This window comes from Coturnix japonica, chromosome 11 (genome assembly GCF_001577835.2).
Source record: "Coturnix japonica isolate 7356 chromosome 11, Coturnix japonica 2.1, whole genome shotgun sequence".
Taxonomy (NCBI): domain Eukaryota; kingdom Metazoa; phylum Chordata; class Aves; order Galliformes; family Phasianidae; genus Coturnix; species Coturnix japonica.
The window spans coordinates 6,987,368-7,001,362 of NC_029526.1; the positions used below are offsets into that span (position 1 = coordinate 6,987,368).

The 13,995-nt window shown below is 40.1% G+C and overlaps 1 protein-coding gene across 4 annotated transcripts in view; it reads left to right on the forward strand.

Moving 5' to 3' along the window:
• The window catches only part of VSTM2B (V-set and transmembrane domain containing 2B), a 200,540-nt gene that overhangs the window by 104,989 nt on the left and 81,556 nt on the right, over nucleotides 1-13,995 (forward strand). For 3 of the 4 annotated variants that reach the window (XM_032447136.1, XM_015874013.2, XM_015874014.2), the window contains one exon: nucleotides 6,261-6,522. The gene's annotated coding sequence lies outside the window, so the exon portion shown is untranslated. The remainder of the gene's footprint in view (nucleotides 1-6,260; nucleotides 6,523-13,995) is intronic. The other variant, XM_015874015.2, reaches the window with a different exon arrangement.

Here is a 13,995-nt window from a genome sequence, read left to right on the forward strand (position 1 = left end):
GTGCCCTCATCTGGGGCAGTGTGGTGAGAGCAGGGCTGTAAAGCAGAGCAGTTAATTGATCCCAGTGCCTGCATTATGTGCAGTTCAGAAAAGCTCTGGTTCTACAGATGACGCATTGATTAGCAGTTGAAGTACATTAGTGGCAGTCTTCCAGTTGTGTTTCATCCAAAAGGAATCTGTTTTGTGCTCTCCGAGGCTGCACCTCAATGCAAAGGATTACAGATAGGATTCACTGGGAGGTCTACTTCAATAGTGCCGAAGGACAGGTAGGTCTAGAAAGAAATGGATAAAGGAGGATTTGAAATAAGCAGTAATTTAAATGGAATTGGAGATTTTCTAATGAAGGCATGCTGATTTGACAATATTGGGAAAAAGTACTACTATTACATTAAACTTTATTAGGATCTGTGCTAAAGAGCAGATATGGCATGGAGGGAGTCTAAGTTTGCGTTTCCAAGCTCTGAGAGTTTATATGCATCTCTATTCTGACCCAGCCTGCAAGGGTCTGCACAGTGAACATCTGAAACAAAAACTAGTCTAGTCTCAAATGGATCACCCAGAACTGTCTTGCAGTGAAAACTCTGTGTTGTCAGAGCAGCTGTTTCACAACTTCACTAAAGCTTTTATCAACGTAGTCAACATTGCAGGCATGTTTTCTTTATCCAGACTAAGTAAGGAACACAGGGAAGGAAGGTTTTTGTAGGAACCATACCTTATTTAGAGGTCTATCAGGACCATGGCATTCAGACAGTTGCGCTGAGATCAGCCAAAGTAATTCTCAATCCCTTCTTGCTTAGGAAAAGGTATTTTGAGTAACTTTAAAGAATTTTTGCATATTGTTTAAAATAAACACATGTGACCAACTGAAATGCTCTAGTAGTTGAGTTTCCTGGCGTGTAAGACTTAGCAATATGCTGCGCTCCTCTACTGGAGCAAGCGTGCTTAAAAGAAAGGGAGACTTACAGATCAAACTCCTGTATTTGCAGTGTTCTCTGGTGTTTCTTTCCTGCGTCATTATACGTATGTTTGGCTGAGGAGACTGAGATTTGGGAATTAGATCAGGTTGAGTTCAGCATGTGAAATGATAAGAAGAATGCTTGTTTCTGACTTGGAAATAAAACCCATTATCTTTTTGTGGATATTGGTGTTTAATTTCAGGTAATGGGAAGCAGAATAGCAAATGTCCCAATGCTTTCAGCTCTGACTTTGTGGGGGAGGATGCAAAAGATATTGATTTTAATGCAATACTAAATACTAAGGATGCTAAAGAGCAAACATCGTCCTTAGCCTGGCTATTAAAGAAAAGAGAGAGAGAGAGAGTATTGATCCTGTGAAGGCCTGTGAGGTTTTTGAACAAAGTACCAAGACCATAGGCCATATTTCTTATTTTGATAAGAGTTATGAAAAGTGCGTTAGTTAGTGGTTACCTAAATACAATGGAATGCCTTTCCACAGCTGATCATGGTTCCACTTCTGCTCTTTATCAGTGTGAAGCAAGTAATCTGAGTTTTTTCATCTCTGGGTACTTGTCTGTGCTGAAGAAAGATCTGTTAATTAGAGCCTTCTCAATATGGATTTTCTTTCTTCCTGTGTGTATGTGAGCAGAATCGGTCTTTTAACAAAGCAACCAGGAAAACCTGTATTAAGTGTTCTTTGGATTTGCAGGCAGAATGCAAACTTGTCACCTTTTGTGTTTGGAAAGGAGGCTCTGTCTCTTTTGCTGATGAGAGAATTGACTGAAGAGCAAAGAACAGTTTCATAGCTGATCCTTTGCCAGCGTCTTAAGCCTGTATGAAATCAATAAAGCTGGCATCTGTTTTTTCCAAGGTACTTGTTGAGGGTATGGATTACTGAGGTTATATCAGCCCAAGGTATCAATGTGATTAGACATGTGGCATGTATACTTTTATATTGTCTTTGTGGCCTTCAAGAAATGTAACAGTGATTACTGAACTAAGGAGAGTCATATTTTCAAATGGGCCCTGAGTTAGTTCAAATACATGGGATATACATGGGAAATACATGGGAGCATTACTATTCTATGGCTGGTTTGTTGGCTGCCTTTTAAGTATGTGCAAACTACAAAGATACTGTAGTAATGAATTCAAGCTTGCATTCTTTTAGTATAGTTGGATCATGGCCAGCTAACAATGGCTTTCATTCTTACTAATTTATAACTTATTTTTTCATATGATACACAGTATATAGTAGTTAATTCACTTTCATGCATATATGTTTTATTATCTTTACTGCAAAGGTAATCAAATGCTGGAACAAATTGCCTGGATAGGTTTTGGAGTCTCCGTGCTTGGAGATATTCAAGTTCAGCAGCCTGCTTAGCTGACCCTGCTGAGCAAGGGGGTTGGACTTGGTGATCTCCAGAGGCCCTTCCAGCTTCAGTATTTCTGTGACTGTATTTGCAGTCTTATCTTGTGCTGTTAATAGACTGCAACTGCCCAGTTTTCATCCTGACACACTGTTTTATGACAAAATTTAAAATCCTAGTAAAAGGTTTATAGTGGAAGTACTGACAACCTTTTGTACAACAGTACAAATGCACCACTGTTACATATAAGGAAAACACGCAGTAAGGTCTAGAGTTTGAATCTGATCTATAACTCACGTAAGATAAATCACTGGGAGTACTTATACATAGCAATTATCAGTAGCAGTCTCCTGATTTTCTGAACCATGCAGCCCTCTAATATTGGCTTTTAATTTCCTCTTACATTATTAGAATATCTATTTTGTAGTGTGTTTCATCTGATTTTCGTATTGTACTTTCAGAAATAACAATCAAAAGAACAAGTTGAGTCTGCTTTGGGAGTTGTTGCTGTTTTTTATTTTCTTATTTTGAGGTATGTTTGTTATCTCTTCTTGTAGTTCTAGGACTGTGCTTTATTTTTGGTAGAGTGAAGCATTGTCCTGTTGCAGAGACAGCTCTGTAGATGCAGTATCTGCAATATTAAACTGCAGAGTAGGTGGCTTTTTTTTTTGTTTTGTTGCTTTTTCTTTTTATCCCTTACCATTGCAGTGGGCAGGTTTTAGAAACTAGAAACTATTTCAGAGATGTTCAAAGCTGGCGAAGGTTTCCTTCCCTCCCACCTAGGATTTGCTGCTGCATTTGAAGACTAAGAAAGGAAAAGGATGTTGGACTTCTGATTTTTGTCATGAAAATAGTTTCATTGCTGTACTGAGAGTGGTGATTTGGTGTTACCTGACTGATGCTAAATGGACATAATTCCTCAAGTTGCTGCACGCTCATTTCTCATTAATTTTAGTTGCAGTTGGAACTGCTCGGAACCTTGAAGTCAAGTTAGGAAAACCTGTTGGGAACTCTTCTGGAAGGGGAAAAGTATTGTAATAAGTCTAAAATGTTTACTCTTTTTAACTAAGAGAGGGAAAAGTGGTCTGGACAGGCAAGTGAAAGGGGAGTGAAAAGGAGAGGAAAGACTCTTTGATTTAGGATTGAAGTAAAAAACACCTCTTTGTAGCAGAATGAGAACTAAGTCTTCCAAGAAAGGACAAATATCTGCCAGTAAGAACAAGCTTAACTCGCTTGTTCTGATTTTTTTATTTATTTGTTTTTTCCCTTAAGCAGAAGAATATGTTGTGATAGAGGAGCATAGGAAGTCAAGCAGGGTTGTTAGGAAGATGCATAAGTAGGGAAGTTTGCTTTATACTCAAGAAATGGCCAGGGGGCCTCTGGTCCAGGACTTTGGGCTGTGGCTGCTCTGGTGCACAGGACAGAGTGTCGTAAGCTGCTTGGTGTGCCATTTGTCAGCACTAAGAGGTTACAGGAACAAATCTGCTTCTGTACAAGCTCATCCTTTAGCAGAATTCTGGACTTCTTGGTCCCGAAATAATTTTCTAAGTATATGACTTCTTGGAAGAGTAGTTCTTGATGTTATATTTTGCTAATGGTCCTCCTCCAATTTTCATGGGAGTAAGCTATTACCCCAGCATCCTGTGTAGCAGGCTTTTTTCCACTTATTCATACTTAGAGATAGTAGTGGTTTGGTTTTGCTATTCAGGCTGGCTTAAGCAGCCCTCTGGCAAAGAAGCAGAGATGTCTGTGTGTGTTCTTCGTGTCCTTTCTCACCATGAAATGATGAACAAAATATTCACCTGTCTCTAAAATCTTTAATTAAAGTACCTGTTTATTTGCAGTCTGTGTTCTATTAGTTCTGTGTCCCTTTGGTCACTATAAATGTTGAAAGAATTATTTTAACTTATGCGTGTTCCAATGGCTGAGGCTGCATGTGGAAATTCTGATAAAAGCCAGAAGGATTTTTCCTCCCCTTGTACCGGTAGGGGAAAATTTCATCTGTTATTATCTTTGCACTTATCTACTCCTAAGTTTTAGTGCCAGACATTAAAATCATTTGTTATGTTCATTCAGGAATATTTATTGGTTTATTAAACTGAACTACATTTACTAGATGAAGTTTTAAAGACTAATGCACAAAATGCCAGCAGCTTCCCCAGGTGAGGAGGAGCTCTTTGGACGGCACTCCTCCCCTCCAGGAGTTCAGATCTGCTGCCTCCCAGCAGTGACTAAGCACTTGCTGCTTTTTAGATTATCTGAGTACCTGTAAAGATTTCTGATAAATTTATTTCTGTGTAACTGCACACAGATTTGCAGTATCCATTCTAAGGGCAGGCATATCAGAAGAGACAGCTGACATGCTGGGTATGGTTGTTAACTTGGGCCTGAAGTCAGTCAACACCAGAAACCAGAGTGGTTTTGTGTCTTTAATGGTGAAATACTGGCTTCAAACCTTGGCAGGCATCAGGCGTTCTTCCTATGGTGCTCTGTAAAACCAAGTAATTCAGCGTCCTGTGGAACCTGCCAGCAGTGCCAGCTGGCTCTTAAGCCAACTTGTCTTTTTCTTTTTTTTCTCTATTATGAGCATAATTCTGTATGGTTGCCAAGTAGGTGAGCTAACATTCACTGGCTGCTGACACACATGGTCCCGTGTGTGTGTGGAAGCATCCTCAAGCACAAAGAACCCCATGAGTTCTGTGGGGCCTGCAGCCAGACCGAAGTCACTCACACTGTGACACACATTCACGTTCCTCATGTCCTGCATGTAGTTCCACCTTGCTTTTGTTCCCTTACACTGAGTGAGTGTGTGGAAGCAGAATGGGAAGATTTTGCAGCCTGGGAGGAGACCAGGAGCGTTTTGTGCTGAGAATCCCATTAGAAAAAGGATGCTTTTAAGCCATGTCAATGTTATTCCCATTTTGCTGAGGCATTCTGAGTCCTCATCACCACCGTTCTTCACATTGTTTACTGAACTTTTAATCTGCTTCCCTGCATTTAAAGGTCCTTCACTAAGCCTCTTGGAACACTACCCTGCCTGCCTGCTTGCCAGACTGCTATTAAGCTATTGTTGGTGAAATACAAAGCAAAGTGTGCACATAGCTGGTACACCAGAAAACAGAAACAAAATTCAGAAGCCCATTTGGGAATAGATTGGTGAGCTTTTTGTCAGAGGTTTATGATTCCTTTTTAATTAACTGTCACAAAATATTATTTTAAAATATTCTTTCTTTGCAAAAAGAAGTTGAACTCACTGTGGGGCAGTCAGAGTTTATCTCTGCCTCTGTTTGACCTTTGTCCTTTAAGATTCAGCAAAATTTCTTCATTCATTGCACTTTGGGGGCTTTATAAGCCTGGAGGAGAAACACTGTCATTCAGAAGTCAATTCTGCTAACCCATTAGGAAAGCACATTCACACTAATGGTTCTACAGTCAATCAGTAACAAAGACCTACAGGAAGACATACCTGTTTCACTGTTCACTGATCTGGCAATTTGATCAATATTATTTTGAGCAAATCTTTCTTTTTTTCTTTTTTTTTTTTCTACTTCATCTGCAATGTCTCTTTTTACAGACAGACTGAGTGTGCACTATAAAACTGTACTGCAGATATTGCTTAAAGGACCAGCCACATCTCTTGCAGGCTCTGAGCCCATAGGAGAGGCTCAGCTTCATTCACCCACACAGTTTTATCTGTTTTCAAATGAGCTGCTATTAATCCGTTGTACCCTGAGGGAGTAATAGTTGTGATCTCTTTGCTGACTCTTTGAGACATCGCTGTTCTCTCCAGCAGAATTTCTCAGCATGTACCACAGGATTTCCCCACGCTTCCAAAAAGTTAAAGAGGCTTTCAGGCCATTTGGAGTTGGCTGTTGTCTTCACAGAACTGTAAAAATCTGAGAATGACTCTGGACCTACCTCTTATCTGTTTCAGGTGGCCTGTGCATGGAGTTCTGAGGTCCGTATCCCATAGTGCTGCAAAGGGTTCTCGTGGCTCCTGGCATAGCCTGTGCAGTCTGCAGACGATGGAATGATTTGATCTTGTCCTCCTTCAGCTGGCTGACAAGGCCATTCAGCTGTGTCTGTAGGATCTGCCCGGGTATGGCATTGTCTTAAGGAAGAGCTGCTGCCAGTTTTTCGTTTCCTCTCTATTTTCACCGCTGCAAGCTAACTAGAAGCCAGATGTTCAAGAGAAGGTAAGAAACTTACATGAAAACATCTGTATTTCTGTGGGTCAAATGCAGTTCCATCCAAAGAGCTAATTCTGCGCAGCAGCTGTTTTTGCATAGATCAGAAGCTGGTAGCAAAGCAATTCATTACTTACTTTCAGCTGGTGTGGTATTTCATAGGATGTGCAGCTTCATGTAAGCTGTGTATTACTCAGCAAGTGAAATGTTTCTGCACAGTGTATGAAAAAATAATGTTCTTATGCAGAGAAGGAGCATATGTTATGTTGAAAGGAGCTTCGCAGATCATCAGATAATCTCAGATTAATATTCTTCTGCTATGATGAAATACTTTGTAATCTTTTAAATATTTGGTTGTGTCAAATTTAAATACATTGTAGGGAAACTTGGTCTTGAAGATGTCATTTAACAATGGAATGTGATTGACTGTTAGGAACTTTAAATAACTGATAAAATGGCACAGGGAAGGAGGTGAAAGCAGATAGCTGATACAGCCAAGTTGTTAGTAGAGTTGATACAGAGTGTGTCTGAATGTGGGCAGGGACATTTTTAAAAGGCTTTTACAGCAAAGAGGAATTATGTGATTAGGAAGCTAGGGTCAAGAGTATGACCACAAGTTGCATGATGTGAATGCAGAGAACAGAATTACTGTTGTAAACAGCAGACCAAAGGGAGAGTGACAGCACCTGAAGTGCTATAGTAGTCTAATCTAGCAAATCAGTTAGGTCCATCTTCCTGATATGAAATATGAAAATAAATTTGCAGAGAACCTTGTGGTCTTAATCTAAAACGTTTCTGTTATTTCCTGGAGTCAAGGCCAAAATGTTCTGCATCGTTCAAATTTCAGCCACAGCAGAACTTGTAAATTCAGGTAATGTATATGCCAGTAAGAGTGTAACCTGACAGACTTAACAAAAAAATGCCCACACATCGTTAGAATATTTATTCTGCGATACTCTTCAGTTACTACAGACTGTTCAGAATGGCTGCCTTTGTCTCACACTGATTGTGACGTGTCTGTGATTTACTGAAGTTATCAGTGAGTTTTTAATAGACATGTCCTATTCTCAATCTCCTGGCAATAAAATGCCGCTATAAAATGCAAGTATTCCAAGTATAGTCACTTCAATAGAATAACTGGTAGAAGTTCATTTGCAGTTTATATAATGGCTACCATGCAAAAACAAGCAGAGCCAAAAGTGCAATTTTACTAATCTGTGGGACGTATTTTACTTCACAATTCTTCTGAAAGATTCTTACTGGCATTTAAAGTAGAGACTGCATTGGACATGAGCGTAATTGCTTTAAGTATAGATGTTCTTTTTATTATTTTTATTTTTTTTTTAATCAAGGAGAGTGAAAACAAACTTTGCAAACCATCAGCTACATCGCCAACCATTGGTAGACTTTCAGAGCTTGCAAAAAGTCTTGTTTGACTTAGTAGGTGTACTTAACATGTTGTTTGAGGGGAGAATGGTGAATGCTTCTCTGCCTAGCTGGCATTATCTACTCTGCAGTCAGTAACAGGAGGGAGTGCACGTGAGAGATGCTAAGTTGTCTTCTGTGAGTCCATTTCTATGCTGCATCTACAAGATCGTAACTTAGGTGCTAAAAGCCTTTAGCTAAAAATAGATGGTATGAATTACCCCTCCAGTAGTTCTTTGGTATTTGTGTAAATCTTTTTTCTAAGGATCAGTCCTCTAACCATCTTTAAAAGCCTAATAGTTCCTCCTTTGATATGGAGAAGAGGTCATTCCTGAATGTGTTTCTATTAAGAATTTTTCTCTAATTGTGCAATGAACTGTTCCTTTTTTTCCTCAATAATGTCTATGTATTTCTGTTTAATTTCTCTTTTGTGGTCTTCTAATTATCAGAATGGACCTGAGTATTGCCTTGGGCAACTTTCAAAGCCCCTTGTGAATTACAGGTTTGACATTAAGGCAATTATATATAAATTTTACTTTGCAAGTTTAAAATAATGCTGTCACATACATCTTTATTGGAATGTCATAGTCCTAGCAGCATTTTTTTTTCTTCTTCTTCTAACCCTTTTTCTTAATTTAGAGATTGGCACATTCCTTGACTTAAATGATTGCTTTATGTCGGTATCTTCTTTCTTGGTGTGAAATCACTTGGCTCATCTCAGATTTCTTTTCCTGTCAGTAAGTGTGTTACAGTTGTTACCCCCAATGTTAATCTCAGATAATATTCAAATGATTTCATCCAGTTTTTACCAAGTGAATGGATATGATCCAATTCAATGTTATTTAGAGGAATTCAGTATAAAGAGGTCATAAAAACAGTGACTCTTGCCTTCTTCTAGTCTTGCTATCTCTATACCTACAGTATGCAATCAGTTCTGAAGTTTCCAGGGATGCTGACCATGAAATTCTGTTTCTGAAGGTGCCCCAAAGGGATGTATGAATAATGAAATACCCTCCGTGGTGCTAGAGAGTGAATGACCAACTTTCACTGATGCTTGTCCATGCCTTGCAGGCCTGACTGCAGTCAGTGTGTTTTTCTGACTGCTTCCTCAAAGCATCATGGCCTTACTTCTCACTCAGTCCAGAAGGTCAGCTTCAAAACCAGCTCAGTGAAATGGAGTCCTGTACTCACTGTGTCAGTATCTGGTGCATGGCAGGTGCCATAGATGTGCAAATTTAATCTTAGTTCATTTAGGTCTAATTACTCTGTCAGCACAAACTGTTTTGCAGTGAATTTATGCTTGTCTACTACACTTAAAAACGTAGGCTTCATGTTCTTTCCCCCTCTGTTTTTCCCATTCTGCATGGCTAAATGCATGTCATATCTTAATTTAAATGTAAAAAAAGAAAGCATGATATTTGGGAGGACAGTAATTGTCTTTAAGATGTCAATAAAATTAAATGACATCCTTCTTGTACTCACTTTTCTTAAGCTCAGGATTTCCTGTCTTCTTTCAGCTGCATTTCAATGGGCTTTGAGTTTATCAGGTTACTGCACTGAAGGTAATCTCCATATGGTGGAGGTGCTGCCAGGCCTACAAGAAAGGCATTGCTGTACTTCAGTGTCCTGGAGATTTTTAACAGAGTTGTAGCCAATGAATGTTAGGAATTGCAAACATAATTAAGTCCCTGTTTCCTAAATAATGGGCCTTTTCAGATTTAACAATATTGCTTGCCATGTGCCATAGTTTTTGAAACCATTATCTGAGCGTGTATTCTCTTGCTCAGAATTAATTCTCCCAGGGGTATTGTATTAAATGAGGGTGAAAATAGATACCTTCAGTGTGAATGCACTGGGATTAAATTCATAACACATTACTATAATGGTAAAGAGATTGCTTAAGAAGCTTTTATCATTTTATATTTGAAGAGTATTTTAAAAAATATAATTGAACCAACAACCATGGCGTGATTTTAGGAATGTGTGATAACCAAAGTTCTGATTACATTCATCTGAAAGGATTCTACCCAAATCCCTGAAGGCCTGCTGAATTCATGTCCACACAGATCATGTTGTAATGATCCCTAATGTATTTATTATGGTTTTTCTTTTTCCTTATTTATTTATTTATTTGGAACGGGAAACCTGTTTGGACTTCAGCTCTTTGCACCAGTATCTAGAAATTTCTCTTATTTTTAATGTATCACCACTTGGAATGGTTACTGTCCTTCCCTCAGTTATCATCTGTTTCATTCTGTTATTCAGTAGTGCTGATTTTTCTGATAGTAGAGAGCTATTTATATTCTGAATATTAAATCTCTGGATGTTGCTTCTGACTTTTTTTAGTCTGCTCTCTGGACAAAGATACTTCTGTCCCAATCAACAGTGGTTTTAAAATCACCAGTTCCCACTGGCTTTTGTGGACACTGGCTCCTTTACATTGTATTTAGTGTGGGCTAAAGCGATCCCTTTATCAGAAGGAAGGAACAGAAGGAGGGAAGTAGCACACGGTGTCCAAAACTACCCAGGTTGCAATGCACACACCCACAGGACCCTGCCAAGCAGCCCCACACAGCCCTGGGGGCTGGAATGGGCAAAGAGTTTGCCCTGGCCCTACTGTGCAGCAGATCCATGCTGGCTGCCTTCAGCCCTGCCTCAGAAATGCTCTGGGCTGAAAGTAGAATGCTGCTACAGTTGTGGACACATTATTCTTAGCTTGCTTGTAAGTCAGACTGTTAGTAGTTCTTTCTTTGTGTACTTTGAAGTAAACTGAGTAGGAAACATTCCTTGCCCATTTCTCAGTGTGAATAAATGCTTTCTATTTAATCAGTGAAGGAGAACAGTGGTATGACCCTCCATGCTTACACGATTTTTCAGCATAAGTGTTTTCTTCCTGCGCAGGTGGTACCTCAAACATTTCTTTGGCAGGCAGTGAAATACGTGGCTAAAAAGAGTTCCTCAACATACCCGTCACACACACCCATAAGTCTCCCTTAGACTGCTCTTCTTAGCAAAACTGTAATTGTACAATGTATGATATTGAAATGAAGTTTGGAAACCACTTAAATTGGCAGTGCCGCGTGAAACCTCAAGATGGTAAAATAAAGAACGCTGCGAGAGCTGAGAATGATCTCAGCTTTCTCAGTTTGGATCCAACTAAATCTATCAAGCTAAGTGACAGGTGATTTATGCTAACAAGGAATTGTCTGAGAGGAAAAGAGAACTGAAAGAGAACTGAATTGGGATAGACGTGAGTGAGGAGAGCAAGACACCTGAATTTCTCAGATGTGTCTAAGCATGTCATTGGATAGACAACAGCCGAGAGAGCAAAGAGAAGTCACTGATCAAGCACAGAGGCAACTGGAAAGCTGTAACTGGAGAAAAGTAGGGAGAAACTCTTATGTTTTCTGGACAAAAGCAGATAATGAAGAACATACCTTAGCATGGGCTGATTTCATTGACTGCCTTTGTGTCACTTGTGTATTTAGTAAATGCATCTAGCTCCATACCTTTAAATCACGGCCAACAAAGATGCAGCTGAGGCACCCCAGCAGTTGGTGTGAGAGAGGCCGTGTGTCCTCTGCAGCACATCACTGTGCCTCAGTGCTGCTGTGTGCTCTGCAGGGTTGCAGAAATGAGTCCATCCTTTTTTCTGTTCTGTCCTCAGTCAAGCTGCCATTTCCATTTCTCTGTTATTTTTCCCCTGTGATTTTCTTATTTAACTAGAGTGGTGATGCTTCATGTGTACACAGCTTGGAGTGCAGTGAATGTTTCTGAGGGAAAAGACCACCACTGTCATTCGATTGTTAACTTCTGCTGTTGGAAGAGGAGATGTTGTCCCAAGAAGCAGCCTTGTGAGCTAATGATTTGAGTCCAAGCAGAGCACCTTCAGCTTTTTGGAGCTGACCCTATTGCAAGGCTTGGGGGAGTCCTGCAGGTGGGTAGGAAGCAGACCAAAGAGGTGGCCCGTGGGCAAACCTGCTGCAGCGTGCTTCTGCTTCTGGCTGCCTGGGTAGTTGGAAGGAAGGCACTGTGATCCTGGGAGGCAAAGGGAGAGGTGTGAAGGGAGGAGGCCAGAGCACCTGCCTGCTGGCAGGGAACAGGAGGGTAGTCCCCTTAGTCGCTGCCAGCAGATCTGGGAAAGGGACAGAGGAACTGGCTCCTTGCAGGAGGGCTGCAGTGAGCTGCCAGCAGAACTAGGCTAATGCCAGTGATGTTAGGGATGTGTTTGTCAACTTAAAATACATTAAAAAGAATTTAACTCTGAGATTTGCTTAGTTTTTTGCATTTTCTTTTCATCAAAAGCAGCGAATATTCAGCTTGTTGAGAGGTTGGCTATAAAAGCTCATCTCTGGCACAGCTGCCATTTATTCAGTTGCACAGTACCTTTTTCATTTCGTGGTGATTTTTGATATGAAAAAATCATCATGTTTCAGACGAGCTGCTCCTTTTCCTCCTTTATCATTTTTTAAACAATCTTTGAAATTCTGGAATAAAAAGCTGGAAAGAAGTGTCAGAGCTGAGCAGATCCAGTTCATACTCTGTGGTTCCAGTACTGCATAATGAGATCTTCTGCAAACTTAATTAAATCTCCTTTTAGCACTGTTCAGCCCTGCCTACAGATTTCCATATGGTTACATAATAAAACCTGTATTGTTGTGTAATTACGTCAACGATGTTGGTTGACTGAGCTGACATCAGGTTGCTTAGTTTAAAGATGAAGCATTTATTTGCATTTCCTTCGCTGTGTGCTTTGATAGGTGCAATATTCACCTGTGCTCATCTGTTCAGCGTTTCTAGGTAATTATTGCTATTTAAGACCCATTTAATTGTAACTCATTACATTTATTTTAATAATAAGTCCAAAGAATATATATTTCTCCAGTCTGTGCAATGAATTCTTTTTATGGTAACAAGTGAAATTCTCTTTTCAGTAATGATGGTTGCATTCTGGTAATTTACGCGGCTTAATTGGAATATTTCTTGTCACAGTCCTTAAAAATAACTTTTTGGGTGTATTGGCAGTGCATTCTAATGCCACTTATTCATATAATTTGTCTTAGTGGTGCCACTCTTCTGTGACTCTTACTGTCGTGCTATAGATCTGTTAGACACTAAAACCATCTGGGAATGTCTTAATTGATTATTCTTGTGCGAGTATTAGATGGAGAGTTACAGCAGTAAATTCCATCTTCAGCTTTTGCTACAACGGCTCATGCTTTAGTCCTTTTTGTGAAAAACTTCTGTTTTTCTTAAAACATTTAAGATGATTGTAAGGAAGGCTGGTGGGCCTTTGAGTTGGTGCAAGTGTCTGTTTAATATTCATCCTTAGGAAGTTTGTGTAAGAAAGTTGTGAGTATACAATTTGTACCCTTCTGCATTGGTTACTGTGCCAGTGTATGTTTGGTATATTTAAGGGGAACAGAAATCCTTTTGCTGCCTGTGTAGATGCCATTTGCTGTTTGTGAGTAATTTACAGCAAGGGTGATGCATTTTCCCTCACTCTGGAAGAGCTGACTGTTGTACAGCAGCATGTTATCTGCTGAAGCTGGGAGACAGCAAACACTGCACATGAAGCAGTGTCTGTGTAAACTGTAATCACTACCCACATTCTGACATTTTCCAAAGATTTTGACAGTCAGCAGTTTACCTGAAGCTGAGCTGGCAGCAGTTTATTTCAGATCTTTCAAAGGCTTCTGAGGCTAAGAACGAAGCAGGGTGACTGTCTGTTGCTGTGCTGCTTCTCCCTGACCTGGGAAGCCATGCAGGGTGAGGGCTGTGAGCTCCATGTGGATGCAGCCAGGGAACAGGAGTGGCTGCAGGACAGAGCTGGTCTTAGATCTGTTGTACCCCTTGAAAATAGCAGTATCTGCTGGAGCAGTCACAGTGCCATTTTTCAACTTAAACTTGCTTCCTGTGGCTGAAGTCCTGTCTCGTTCAACAGGGACCCCACAGTGCCTCACTTGTGTATCACCCAGCTTTGCTTTTGTCTGTGACCAAGTTAAAGAGCATGAGTCAAAGTAATAGTCCTCAATAATCTGCAGAGGCCAGAAGGGC